Consider the following 14,519-nt stretch of genomic DNA (forward strand, 5'->3'; position numbering starts at 1 on the left):
GTTTGGCGGTCTTGATATTCTAATATAGGTTGGGTTATTCCTTAAATAATTATATATTGTGTTTGTGTGGAAGTTTATTCCGTGTCAAGATAAAAATAGTGTATCCTACCTAGATTTTAGGAGGTTAAAAAGGTGGGGTTTTTGTATTCCATGTAAAATTTGGAATACCTTGACCCTTTCCTGGGTTAGACAGTTATTTTTATAACTATTTTTTTTATTTAAATTGTTCTTATGCTCATAACCGTAAATTTATATGGTTTAGTTTTTTATTTATTTTTTAATTAATTAATTTAGCTTGTATACAAGTCTGTTGACAAACAACATACTACATTAACCTAGTGTGGAAAACAAACACCATTTAAAATAACCATTACCATGATAGTTAGGGATGTTCATGGTCGGTTTTGGTTCGGTTTCTAGCCAAACCAAAACCGAAACCAATATTATTGGTTTCTAAAAATCTAAACCAAACCAATCCATTAACCATTGGTTCGGTTTCCAAATGGTTCCAGTTGGTTTCGGTTTGTCCCAGTGGTTTTTGGTTAACCAATAATTATGTCAAACCAAAAAAAATACACAAATTTACAGATAAAAAAATCGTAGTTGCCGATAGTATTGGTTTACACAAATATACAGACAAAAAAAAATCAAGAATAGTTAAAGCTTACTCTAATTCTAGAGATCAAATGAAGATATATAATATATCTTAATTTAGATATTGACAAATAAAAAAGAAGGAAGACGGGAAGAAAAAAGTCGAGTAGCAGCAGCTGTAGTTGGGGGTGGAGAAGGGAGGCGGCTGAGAGATGGAGAAAGAGGGAGAGTATCATAATGAAATATTAGATTTAGGGTTTCTATTTATCCTCTAAATTAATGGGTAGAATCTAATACTTTTAAATCGACGGTAGAAATTAAGTTTAAAAATTAATCGGTTCCCCAATGGTTTTTGGTTCGGTTTTCAGGTCAAACCAAAACCAAACCAATAATGTCGGTTTTTCAACATTTTTTACCAAACCAATCCAAATCTAAATGGTTTGGTTCGGTTTCTTGCTTATTGGTCTGGTTCGGTCGGTTTCCAACGGTTAACCGACACCATGTTCAGCCCTAATGATAGTCTTGAATATACCAAAAAATACCCTAACCTGGATAGCGTTTTTCATTTCCAAGCTGCCAAACAGACCCAAAAAGAATAAGAAAAATGTGAATTTTTATTAAAAAAATAACATTCAATTTTATCTAAATTTAAGAGAATTTAAATAAATGGGGGGCTTAAAAAAATGGTGGGAAGTAATGATAATCGTATGAATTCAATTTTAAGATAATTTAGTGTGAGACAAACACATGGCGGGAGAATTAAGAGGGAAATAAATGTGAAAAAGAGGGAATTTTTGGAGAAAATTTTGGGGTTTTAGTGGTAAATGAAATGAAATAAAAATAAGAAGTTATTTAAAGGTCTTGAAAAGTTATAAAATTTTAAGGCACTTGTTAAAATTTTGAGACACTTGTAAGAGTAGTTGAAAACTCAGAATTAGAGAAACTCATATTTTCAATTTGAGGCTCTTATATGAGTGGAAGCACTAAAGAAATTTATATGTGTCTCGAACTCAAAAATTAATATGTCTCAAATCGGGCCATGTGGTGTAGTGTCTGAACGACAAACTCAAGTCTAACTCTAGTAATCTTTGAACCTGTGATGTTCAAATCTTATATATTTTGTCTTCAGTTCGTCGGAATGAGAAACTCATGTCTAACTCTAGTAATCTTCGAACCTGGGATGTTCAGCTCTGATATATTTTTTCTCCGGTTCATCAGAACGAGAAACTCAAGTCTAGCTCTAGTAATCTTCGAACCTGGGATGTTTAATTCTGATATATTTATTTTTTAGTTCATCCGAACGAGAAACTCAGGTCTAACTCTAGTAATCTTTGAACCTGGTATTTTCCAATCTGATATATTTTCTCTTTAGTTCATCCGAACGAGAAACTCAGGTCTAACTCTAGTAATCTTTGAACCTGGGATGTTCGAATCTGATATATTTTGCCTTCAATTCATCCGAACGAAAAACTCAAGTCTAACTTTAGTAATCTTTGAACTTGGGATGTTCAAATCTGATATATTTCGTCTTCAATTCATCCGAACAAGAAACTCAGGTCTAACTGTAGTAATCTTTGAACCTGTAATATTCAAATCTGATATATTTCTTCTTCAGTTCATCCGAACGAGAAACTCAGGTCTAACTCTAGTAATCTTTGAACCTGGGATGTTCAAATTTGATATATTTCGTCTTCAGTTCATCCGAACGAGAAATTCAGGTCTAACTCTAGTAATCTTTGAACTTGGGATGTTCGAATCTGATATATTTCGTCTTCAGGTCATCCAAACGAGAAACTCAGGTCTAACTCTAGTAATCTTTGAACTTGGGATGTTCCAATCTTATATATTTCGTCTTCAGTTCATCCAAACGAGAAACTCAGGTCTGACTCTAGTAATCTTTGAACCTGTGATGTTTAAATCTGATATATTTCGTGTTCAATTCATCTGAACCAGAAACTCTGGTCTAACTCTAGTAATCTTTGAACCTGTGATTTTCAAATCTAATATATTTCTTATTCAGTTCATCCAAACGAGAAACTCAGGTTTAACTCTAGTAACCTTTGAACCTAGGAAGTTCAAATCCGATATATTTCGTCTTCAGTTCATCCGAACGAGAAATTTAAGTCTAACTCTAGTAATCTTTGAATCTGTGATGTTCAAATTTGATATATTTCGTCTTCAGTTCATCTGAATGAGAAACTCGGGTCTAACTCTTATAATCTTTGAACCTAGGATGTTCAAATCTGATATATTTTCTCTCCAGTCCATCCCAAATGAGAAACTCGGGTCTAAATATAGTAATCTTTGAACCTGGGATGTTCAAATCTGATATATTTCCTCTCCATATCATCCGAATGAGAAACTCAGGTATAATCTAGTAATCCTTGAACCCGCACCAATACCGCATCCATTGTTGGTTCAATCCACCTTCGTTATTCATCAACCGTATAAGACATTATTAAAAATAAAAAAACTGTTTGTGGTCATCTTTATTGTGATTCAATCGGTGTTTATATTATTGGTCTTCATCAAGTTATCAGATTCCGTGTTGCGGCAGGTGAATACAGTCATTCGGTTCATCGTCAACAAGTTTTGTTATTGGGTTGGTTTATTCAGGTAAACTTTTCTGGTAGTTATACTCAGAGATTAAGGTTTCGTTTGTTTTTGCATCATTGTATTATCACTTGCATACACATCTTTAGTTTCATAGTCAATAAATTAATATTATCGCATATGTTTTCTTAGTTTATTATCATCATCATAAGTTGATAGTCATATACAAATTTAGTTTCACACCTAGCATATATTACCACATAATGCATACCATTCCTTAGTAAACCCTAGGTTGATAAGCGTGTCATCAATTTTCATTGCATGTTAAATATATATCCATTGCAATCATCACCGTCCATCTCAATTCCAAAGTCAACCAAAAGTCTGTACCCGTTCATATCACTTTTGTCTAAGCCAAGTAATTCCCAACAATTAGTATATCTTAGCCCTACAGTAATAAACCCATTTTAGCCCAGATTTCTAGATCAAGAGGCAAGCCCGGTAGTAAGCTCGACCATCCGTCCGATTCTTATGTCATTTTGTAGGAGAGGTAATGAAAATTACCAATCTTTATAGGGGAGGTAATGCAAATTAACAATCTTCACAGGGAAGGTAACGCGAATTACCCCAAGAAAATAATAACCACATGTAAGTTAGTGTTGAGTCAGCTAACTTGGAATAGACGGAATTATTGACGAGAGGAGGTTCTGCCAAAAAAATTTCTATAGGGGAGGTAATGCAAATTACCAATCTTTATAGGGGAGGTAAAGAAAATTCCCCTGTTTGTTACCCTTTCGTTTATTGATTTCTTCGAATCATGCCCTTTTGAGCTTGAATCTGCTGGTCGTTGATCAAGAAACGGATTATTTCTTATCATACTCTCTATTCAATCTTCTGCAACTTTCGTATGAAAAATTAGAGGTATTTTGAATTCAATCTTCTGCAAGTTCCATACGATATAGAAGTATTCTTCATTCAATCCTATGCAAATTCCATATGGCATTGAGGTACTACTCTATATTCAATCTTCTGCAAATTTCATATGAAAAATTAGTGATATTCTTTATTCAATCTTCTGCAAGTTTCATACAAGATATAGGTATTCTCCATTCAATCATCTGCAAGTTCCATATGACATTGAAGTAATTTCTATTCAATCTTCTGCAAGTTTTATACGACACATGGGTATTCTCTATTCAATCTTTTGCAAGTTCCATATGGTATTGAGGGTACTCTCTATTCAATCTTCTGCAAGTTTCGTATGAAAAATTAGAGGTATTTTGAATTCAATATTCTACTAATTTCATACGAGATATAGGTATTCTGAATTCAATCCTATGAAAATTCCATATGGCATTGAGATAATACTTTTCATTCAATCTTCTGCAATTTTCGTATGAAAATTTAAAGTTATATTATGTTCAATCTTCTGCAAGTTTCAAACAAGATAGATGTATTCTCCATTAAATCCTCTGCAAGTTCCATATGGCATTGAGGTACTACTCTCTATTCAATTTTCTGAAAGTTTCATATGAATATATAGAGGTATGTTGTATTCAATCTTTTGGAAGTTTCATACGAGATAGAGGTATTCTCCATGAATCCTATGCAAGTTCCATACGGCATTAAAGTCTCTCTATATAATCTTATGCAAGTTTCGTATGAAAAATTAGAGGTATTCTTAATTCAATCTTCTGTTAATTTCATACGAGATAGAGGTATTGTCCATTCAATCCTCTGCAGTTTCCATCCGGCATTGAGGTACACCTCTGCATTCAATGTTCTGCAAGTTTCATATGAAAAATTAAAGGTATTCTTAATTCAATCTTCTGCAAGTTTCATACGAGATAGAGGTATTCTCCGTTTTATCCTCTGAAAATTCCATATGGCATTGAGGTACTACTCTCCATTCAATCTTCTGCAAGTTTCGTACGAAAAAATTATAGGTATTCAGTATTCAATCTTTTGTAACTTTCATACGAGATAGAGGAATTCTCCATTCAATCATCTGCAAGTTCCATATGGCATTGAGGTGATACTCTGTATTCAATTTTTTGCAAGTTTTGTATGCAAAATTAGAGGTATTCTGTATTCAATCTTCTGCAAGTTTCATAAGAGATAGTGGTATTTCTTCATTCAATCCTCTGCAAGTTCCATAGGGCATTGAGGCACTTTTTATTCCGGCAATATTTACATTTATGTTTCTCTAAAGGTGAAAAGTCATTCTTGTACCAAGAAATTTAATTTTTTTGTTTTTAAGCCGTAAAGTTACTATTTTCTTTTCGAGTCCAAAAGTTAATTCTCGTGTGATATCCAAACACAAACACCCTTATACTGGTAGAATTTTTAGTACGCAATGCTTATACCCGTTTTAAATACACAAGACAATGAAAATGGAAAGAAAAAGACATAGTTTTCAACAATTCTCATTCCAAGACGTATTAACACATAACTTCTTTTAAGTCGTAAAGTCAATTATTTGTTTTCTAATAATTAAGTATTTGAAGCGACCTAACCTATAGACATAATATCGAATATGGAACACATAAAAGATGATTTTGTTCAAAGTTTGGATCCAACACCTGGGGAAACTATCACATCTAATTTATTAATATATGAACATTCTCTTGAAATCACCTCGAGTGTATCTATTAGACAAGTTCATCTTATTAATGATGTATAAATTGTTGATAACTGACAAGCACGCCTAAAAAACAGTTGGATGAACTTTCCAGTGATAGTGACTCAGATATTGATAGAGATATAGATGAGGAAGTATCAGAGTACGCTAAGTTGTTGGACCCTATTATGAAAATAAAAAAGATTATGACGTCTTGTCTCATTGATTTTCTTACTCCTATCTATCAAGAAACAAGAAACTGAGAAAGGTCTTCAAAGGCTTTGATTGTGGTTATAAACTTATTGAATTCCTTCTTAAAAATCGTGAAGTGGATTTAAATTCAAAGAAATTTGAATGTCATAATGTTCGTCGAAATTTCTATTTATTAAAAGAAAAACTTGCAGAATTTAAAGCAAGAACTAACTCTCAGCAAAGTGGTTTTGATGAGGAATTTTTTTTGATCTAGCAGGTTTTGATACTGTTGGATCTTACAGATTAAACCTCAACAAACTCTAGGTTTAACCATAGTTATCTTACCAATATTTATTAAAATCATGAAGATTTGTCTATCAGGTTTTCACTGCCAAGCTGTTTTTAACTATCAATATTCAATACCATAAAAGTTACTCTCGATCTTCAAATGGGTATGTAAACCCTGTAGTCCTTTATGCAAGATGAACGCTTCAGTGGATTTTAATTGCACTCGGCCAAGAACAAGTGTCGATCAGAACTGAAATGCCATTACTGAATTTTACTTTATTTTCTTTCCAAGAACTAGATAATTTACCAAGGAAGGAGCAACAGGTTTACACAACATATAAAACTAAAATTGGCATCCTGATATATATATCCACCACCAGAATCTGACAACAACCCAACATAAAAATTTGGACCCGACTAGTTAAGGTCGTTGAGCACCTGATTTTTTTCTTCACATATAATGGCATTAAGTCACTTCGTGGATACATATATTCCTTTCTCTCCTCCATATGATCGACATTTTCCCCCAATCACAGATGAATATACGAGAGAACACTTGCAAGAATTTGAGCCAAGTTTTCTTGTTATAGTATGAGATTACCTCAGTACTGGTATCTTCGCAACGAAAGAGCCTACCGAAATGGAATCAGGTGCGTTATATATTCTGAAGGAAATTCTTTTAATTAACTTTTAATTTGGATTCAGTTGAATTGAATGACTATATAGTTTGCCTCATCATGGTGGTGCCAATATCTTATCCACTATTTTGTTCGTCTGAGAATATCCAGTAATAGAATTTTTGTAGAGTTATCTTAAAATTCCTGAGTGAAAAAATTTTACCGTTAAAATATCGGTAAAAAAACTCTGATTAAACCAGTTTACTGAGATCATACCTACACAATCAGACGATATTATAGTTGCTAGAACGCAAGATCAAAAAATTTCCTATTAACTCTGTCAAAAAAAACGTCTTGATATCCAAACACAAACACCCTTCCCACTGGCAGAATTGTTACCACGTAATGCATACACCATTTCAAAGAACACGAGACAGCGAAAGTGTAAAAAAAAGATTTCGTTTTTCTTAAACTTTCCAGGTATGTCTATACGTGTATGCATCTCATTACTCACAACAAATTTTCTTTCCATCAAAAAACATCTCAGCCGTTTGTTCCTCTTACTAATATTAAAAAAAAGCTGCATCACTTTTTCTTTTGTTCAGATCACAGATCAAGATACTGATGAAATTAGCTCATGTCGTTCTCTGTTCAAATGCAGGTCTTCAATTACAATTAAGAATGGAATACCAATAGAAATTTGGTATGAACTAGTTGTAATCTTACGAACATATGAAATTTGTACATAATAATAGCTCCTAAAGTAGAAGTTACTATTCCCTTGTTTGATCAAAACAGTTTTGGCACTGTTTCAGATTACATACTCTATAGAATTAGCAGAAAAATGTATATGAGTGATTTGGTGCAGAATGCCTGATTCTATATCTGATCAAGGTTCAACTCCCGAATCGCAATGGCCAGCGTCCAATATCTGCGGCAGCTGTAGGTACAAAGGTACAATATCACAAACTATGCAACTAAATATGGCAGGATTTCCCCTAATGCATCTTCTTTCGAATTTAGTGGTGGCGGTGGACCCTCAACAGAAACTGGTGGTGGTGGGACCCTCACTTGAATGGTCGTTAGATTCGGCAGTCCTGGAGATACCCCTGAGAAAACAAACATTTACAAATAAGACTGACAGCAAAAAATGGAAAGCAAGAAAGTAAACTTATTTGAAGATGGACTCACTTCTGCATAATGTCAGAAGCGAAGGTCCACTCATTGATTTCCTGAAGGTGCAATATTTGGAGAAGGAATACAAGCGGGTAAGGTTTAACTCTAGTCCACCCAGCAAAAATCTGTCTTGAACCAAGTAACAGAGGCAAACTGTTGATCCTTGAATCTGCATAGCTCTAAGGAATTTGCAGCACCCAGGTGGAGGATGGTTCCAGTAAATCCGTTGTCTGTTGGGTATTATTGAGATCATAAAGGGTAAACACTCTTTTCCCGTTCTAGTCAGATAGCTCACACAAACATCATGCACCGGTATCTGAGATCTCGATGAGACAGCAGGCAGTAATAAGAGAAGTAGGAAAAGAACAACGACATACTGTCTGAACTTCCACGGATTTGCCGAGTGTGATACTTGTCATCCTTCACACATAAATCACCTATAGATCTCAGGATCTGCATGAAATCCGAGACAAGGAAACTGGATTACTGAAAATTCCGTAAAACAACCTTTAGGAAGCACATAATGGAAGTTTGGACCTATAAAACCGGGGTTACCTGAATAATGCCTTTTACTCGCCAAACTCCGTGTTTTTGACCAACAACTTGAGTGTCATCTGGCTGTAACTCTGTAAGTTCTGTTCTCACTTCCTCCATGTTAGCATTGCGTCCACTTGACAATTCAATGGCAGCAACTCCTGTAGATATCTTCTTTGTCCTGCAGATATCATCATGGTAGTCGCGCATACCGTTCTCTTCAATCCTGCAGATATCTTCTTTGTCCTGCACTCTGGCTTTCTGACTCCCTGCTGAAACCTGTATACAGTTGCTGGCTCTCTGAAACCCTGTCGGAAACTGTGTGCAATTGCTTCATGCATAAGCCAAACCATTCGAAGAAATATTTGTTGAAAATTACAAGTAACGATGTACAATTATTTGATAGGAAGAGACTATTCAAAGAAGTTCGCTACTAAATCCAACTAGAACAAGTTTCAAACTTGCGAAACTCCGGTACTCTCAGATTATGGTACTCAAGAAAAATTAGCAGATAAAATTGTACAGAAAATTTAAAAGAAGGGATCCGAGTTTCATATATATCGTGGTTGTCAGTGCTCCAGCGCACTTCTAAGTGATACCGAATTGCTCTGTTGTAAACTTCTCGTGATAAGGTCGTGCTTTATAAAAAGAATGATGACGGTTATATCGTCGTGGAAGTGGCGTCTAACCTTCTTGTCAATCCTGCGGAGATCTTCATAACGCATTTCTCTTTTTCTAGCCACTTCCTGGAGCGCTGCTTTTAGAAGTATTCTAGCACTTCCCTGCACCAATAGATATTTCTCAGTCCAAAACTACGGCTGAATACTCTAACACTTGAAAAGTATCAAATTTTCAAATATGAAATATTTTTTTGTGCAGACAAGAAACAAATTGTTCAATTATCACAGACGACTAGATATTACTGATATGCTACACGAAGACAGCATCAGAAATGCAAAATTGTTAAGCAAAGACTACAGGGGAAAACTTACTGCACGTGGGTTCCTGTGAACGATTTCCACAGCTTGCTCGTTGCTCAAGTGTTCCCAAAGGCCATCAGAAGCAAATATAAGGAACAAATCATTTGGTTGAAGAGGAAAAGACATAACAGCTGGGTCCGCACTCAAGACGGGTTTCAGCATAGGTTCAAGCAGTCTGAACTTTCCAAGGATTTGCTCAGTGTTATACTTGTTATCCTTCAAATATAAATCACCTATACATCTCGAGATCTGCATCAAATCCCAGACGAAACAATTGGGTTACTGAAAATTCCTTAAAAATAAATCACCTATAGGAAGCACATAACAGAAGTTTGGACCTATAAAACCGAGGAAATACGAAAGGTAATTGTCAAGTGTGACCTGAATAATGCCTTTTACTCGCCAAACTCCATGTTTTTGAACAACTACTTAGCATTGTGTTCGCTTGATAATTGAATGGCAGCAACTCCTGTAGTATTACCAACCTTTTCCCCCAATACAACTCGAGAATCACCAAGATTTGCCACATAAAGGGTCTGTTGACAAACAACTCCAACAAGACAGCATGATCCGACTGTTGCTAAATTCGGCCGAGTATCCCATAGCTGGTCAACAATAGCAGTATACCCTTGTTCTGTTTCAAGAAAAGCTCTCCGAATTGTTTCAGATGTCACACCATGAGCTTCCTCTGAAATCTCTGTTAAGATATCACAATGCCTAAACGATAAGTTCCTCTTACGATACAAACCCTCACTCCCCAACTTAAGCTACTACCACGAAGACTCAGATAAACAATTACACTGAAGCAATTCAAGAGCTTAGCAAGCTAAAACATGATACCCCGGGGCATTTATCGGTTAGCTGCTCTATGTTACCGTACTAAGTTACAATCCATAATCTCAATGAAGCAAGATAATTGCACTGAAGTAACCCAAGAACTGAACAAGCTAGAACATGATGCCCGGGAATTTATCAGTCAATTGCACCAACAGCAAGAACAATCACAATTTCGCAAAATCCGAGTGCAGCATGACAAAGTTTACACACCCGAACTAACATAGAAAAGAACAATAACCAAATTTCTGAATTCCTGTACAAATTTAAACCTAATTTCTACTCACGACAAAAGGGTTGTTCATATTCTATATGTTCCACAAATACCTACAGAATTTCATCAAATTAGGGAACAAAATTTATTCAATTTATCAAAACCCTAAGTTTTCTTTCATCCGATTAGAAACCCAAGAACTGAAATTACAACAAAAATCAAAGAAAACCCCAAGAACCCAAATTACGAATTAATCGAATTGAAATAAAAAAAAAAACTCACCGCGGGAATGTCGATATAGATTATCACAGACGTAACGAGCAGTATCAGGACCGCCATGGCCATCATAAAGACCAACAAAAGTAGTATCCCCACCAAAAGATTCAATCTGAGATTGATCTTCAAGAACTTGATTAGCTTGAACAACAGCCATTGAGAAATCACCAGATGAGCATTTACCTAATTCTTTATACCACAAAGACTTATCATTCCGATCTCTCTTACCACCATCACCACCGCTGTTACTGAACCCATCATCAGATGATGATGAAGATGAGTGGGGATTAACAGAGAACGGCTTCCAGCAAAGGGAGTACAGTTTCTTTATTGATTTCAACATCCCCCCACATTCTCTTTCTCTACCCAACCTTCTATGATTGTAGTTTGAACAAGTATCGTGATGATGCCCCAAATTCTTCTTCTTGTTGTTCTTGTTCTGCTGCTGCTGCTCTAGGTCTAGAGAGAGACTTGGGTTTCAATCAAGTGTTTTATGATGATGATGTGTAGGTGACGGAGTCACTGACTGTATAATTGAATGGAATGGGAATTGGAAGAATTCTATTTAGTCAACACTCTAAACACAATTCTTAACAATAAAGTAATGGTGGTGGTGGCCTTTTCCACTGGGCTCCTCTATGGCATTTTATGGGGATCATTTTTTTTTTTGGAGACTATTCTTTTTTTGTCGGGACTATTATGATTAGATAGTGAAAGTAAATTTGGATCATTCCTTATCTTAGTCTTTTATTAATACAAAAAATTCTTGTCAATAAAATTAATATTAGTGTAATAATTTTTTAGTGTTAAAGTAATAATTAGTTAGTGATTAGTGAGCTAATAATATGATGGGTTTGTTAGAATCAGAATTATTGAGAGAAAGAAGAAGAAAAACAAGAAAAGATGAATAAAAAGAGTGGTGAACCCAAAATATCTTATTTTGAGTTTTCTAAATATGATTTGAGTGATTCATGTGATGATAGCTCCTCATCTGAATCAAAACCTCCTACATCTCCATATGTATTTGTCAATCTTCATAAAGATCCGGATATGAGTTATTTTTTAGATGATGAATGCAATCTTCCCCAAACTCAGTGTGACGAACCAAATGATGGATTTTATCCACCACAACCAGAAGGTGAATTTATGGGTACACAGGTATGGCTCAAATTTAGTTAATCTAGCTTGAATTTGTAAAAAATTGGCAAAATCGAAAATTTCAGGAAGAAATTTCGGCTAGGTCAAAGTGGTTCGGTTACCCAACATGCCTTGCGACGTAACCGAACTGTTCTGTATGTACAGTTCGGTTACTTCATTCAGAAGACGCAGGTAACCGAACTCCATTTTAATGGAGGTTTATTAGAGTTCGGTTATGTATTTCCAGAAGACGTTGCCGAACTATTTGTTACAGACTATATAGATAATAGTTCGGCTAGATCGTATATAAGCTTAGGTAACCGAAATGAAGAGTTCGGTTTAGTCGTGTGTTTTAAACTGTTTGCCGAACTTATAAGGATAAAATTAGTCAAGCTTAGTTCGGCAAGGTCGCAAAAAATTTCTAGAGAAAAGATAACTGAACCTTCTATTCGGCATGATCGATAAAATTGTTACATTGCCGAACTAATCTTCGTTTCTTGTTTGTGGTTGCCATTGACGTTGTGCTATTTCTTGTAGGTTTCATGTGATCCAATACCAATGTGCCCCTTCAAGCTAGCATTTAATTACAACAAATATTTGGATGGATGGGTTCTCTACAGGGTTATGGAAGGTCGTCATAACCACCCTCTTCCGGAGCATCTTGAAGGACATTTTATAGCGGCAAACCTAATTCTTCAAGAGATGGAGAAGTTAGCCAAAATGAGGTCAATTGGTATTTCACCGCTTCAAATGCTCCAAATAGTAAAGGGGGATAACAAGGATAACCACTCATCTTTGTCCACCATTTACAATGCAAACGAAACAATTAGAAAGAATAAATGCATAGATCGACAAGTGATGCAATAATTATTATTTTTTTTCCAAAGAGAAAGACTACGCAGTTCAAAAGGATGTGGATTCGGAGGGAGAGATAACACAACTCTTCATTGCGCATCCGAGGAGTGTTCAATTGGCTCGATGCTTTCATGAAGTTCTAATAATGGAAGAGTATTACCTAAATGTTGTGGAGTTTTTTGAAGTGTGGTATTATTTATTGAGTTAATTTTGAGATTTTTTTGAGTTCACAGAGAGAAGTTTGGTTACATAGTAGGATTACACAGATTGCTGAAATATACGTTCGGCAACCTGGTAAACTTACCAGGTTGCCGAACTAATATTTTAGGACACAAACCTAAACTAAACATATAAATAATACACAAACCACTCTAAATAAAACTTAACAATGCATTTTTGTGATTTCTCAATGAAGAGAATGAGTCTTTCAACTTGTGGACAAAGCAAAATTTGAGTTTACAGAGAGTAGTTCGGCAAGGTATCTATACTTTGCGAGCTAACCGAAGTAAGTGTTCGGTGACCTCCTAAAATTTCCAGGTAACCGAACTAATGGTTCGGTGCCCTGGTCAGATTTCACAGATTGCTGAAACAATTTCGATGACCAGGTCAAATTTCTCAAGTTGCCGAACTTATTGTTTGGTGACCTGGTCAAAAGTTTCAGGTCGCCGAACTGGGTTTCGGTTGCCTGGTAATCAATTGCAGGTTGCTGAACTAGATGTTCAGTTTTCTGCTTTGAATTTCTGACTAGCCGAACTCTTCCATGTAGCCTTTTCATTCAAGATAATGTTGCACGCTACTTATGAACCAAATATAAAATTGAAACACAAACCCAATTTAAATAAATATAAAACTGTTATACATACCAAACTCCCTAACTAATTGTTCAAAACACACAAAATCCATAACTAAAATGTTTATTGAAACTACAACCAAATGAAAATAAAAGAAAAGAAGGGATTCAACAACCACTACGACGAACTCTTTTACCACGAGTGTTGTGTTGAACTCCCTCATCAATTGGGGATTGAACTCTTCCACCGGATCCATCTCCTCCACGAGCGTCGCGGCTTGAACCTTCTTCTTTTTGTCGAGCCCCCTTCAATTGCTTAGACCGACTCTCCACCACCATTCTTTGAGATATAAGTTCCTCTCACTTTCCATGGAGCATGGTTTGTTCCTCTGCCGACATCGACTCTCCACTACGGATTCTAGTCATCCATTTCTTCAACAATTTCTTACCCTTCTTCACCTGATTCAAATTTTAACCACAAGTAAATATAATTTCTATACTTTGTAACAACTTAAAGTATAAAGAGAAGTAATTTTCTTACCACATTATCCCATAACCGAACGAATTCTTCTCCACGAATAGGAATCTCCTTCTGAGCTCTCTTAGACTCTCTGTCATTTGCCTTCGCCTTATCAGTACGAGCTTGTTGTTCTTTATTAATTACAAAAGGATGGCCAATCTCTCGATACCAATCCAGGTAATCTTCTTCACATGCATTTAGATCTTCACCGCAAGGTACACAATCACCTTTAGGTATGTAGTATTTTCTTAAATCATCCCAATGTTCTACTATAGAAGTTGGTTCATATTTTGGGGTAAAATAGTTCTCGGTGTTCTTTGTTCCTCGAACCTGCATCTC

At 35.5% G+C, this 14,519-nt stretch overlaps 1 pseudogene; it reads right to left on the reverse strand.

Moving 5' to 3' along the window:
• Window positions 1–8,910: 8,910 nt before the first annotated feature.
• On the reverse strand, window positions 8,911–11,406 carry LOC113300158 (annotated as a pseudogene).
• Between the last annotated feature and the right edge of the window lie 3,113 nt (window positions 11,407–14,519).

This window comes from Papaver somniferum, chromosome 7 (assembly GCF_003573695.1).
Source record: "Papaver somniferum cultivar HN1 chromosome 7, ASM357369v1, whole genome shotgun sequence".
Classification (NCBI taxonomy): domain Eukaryota; kingdom Viridiplantae; phylum Streptophyta; class Magnoliopsida; order Ranunculales; family Papaveraceae; genus Papaver; species Papaver somniferum.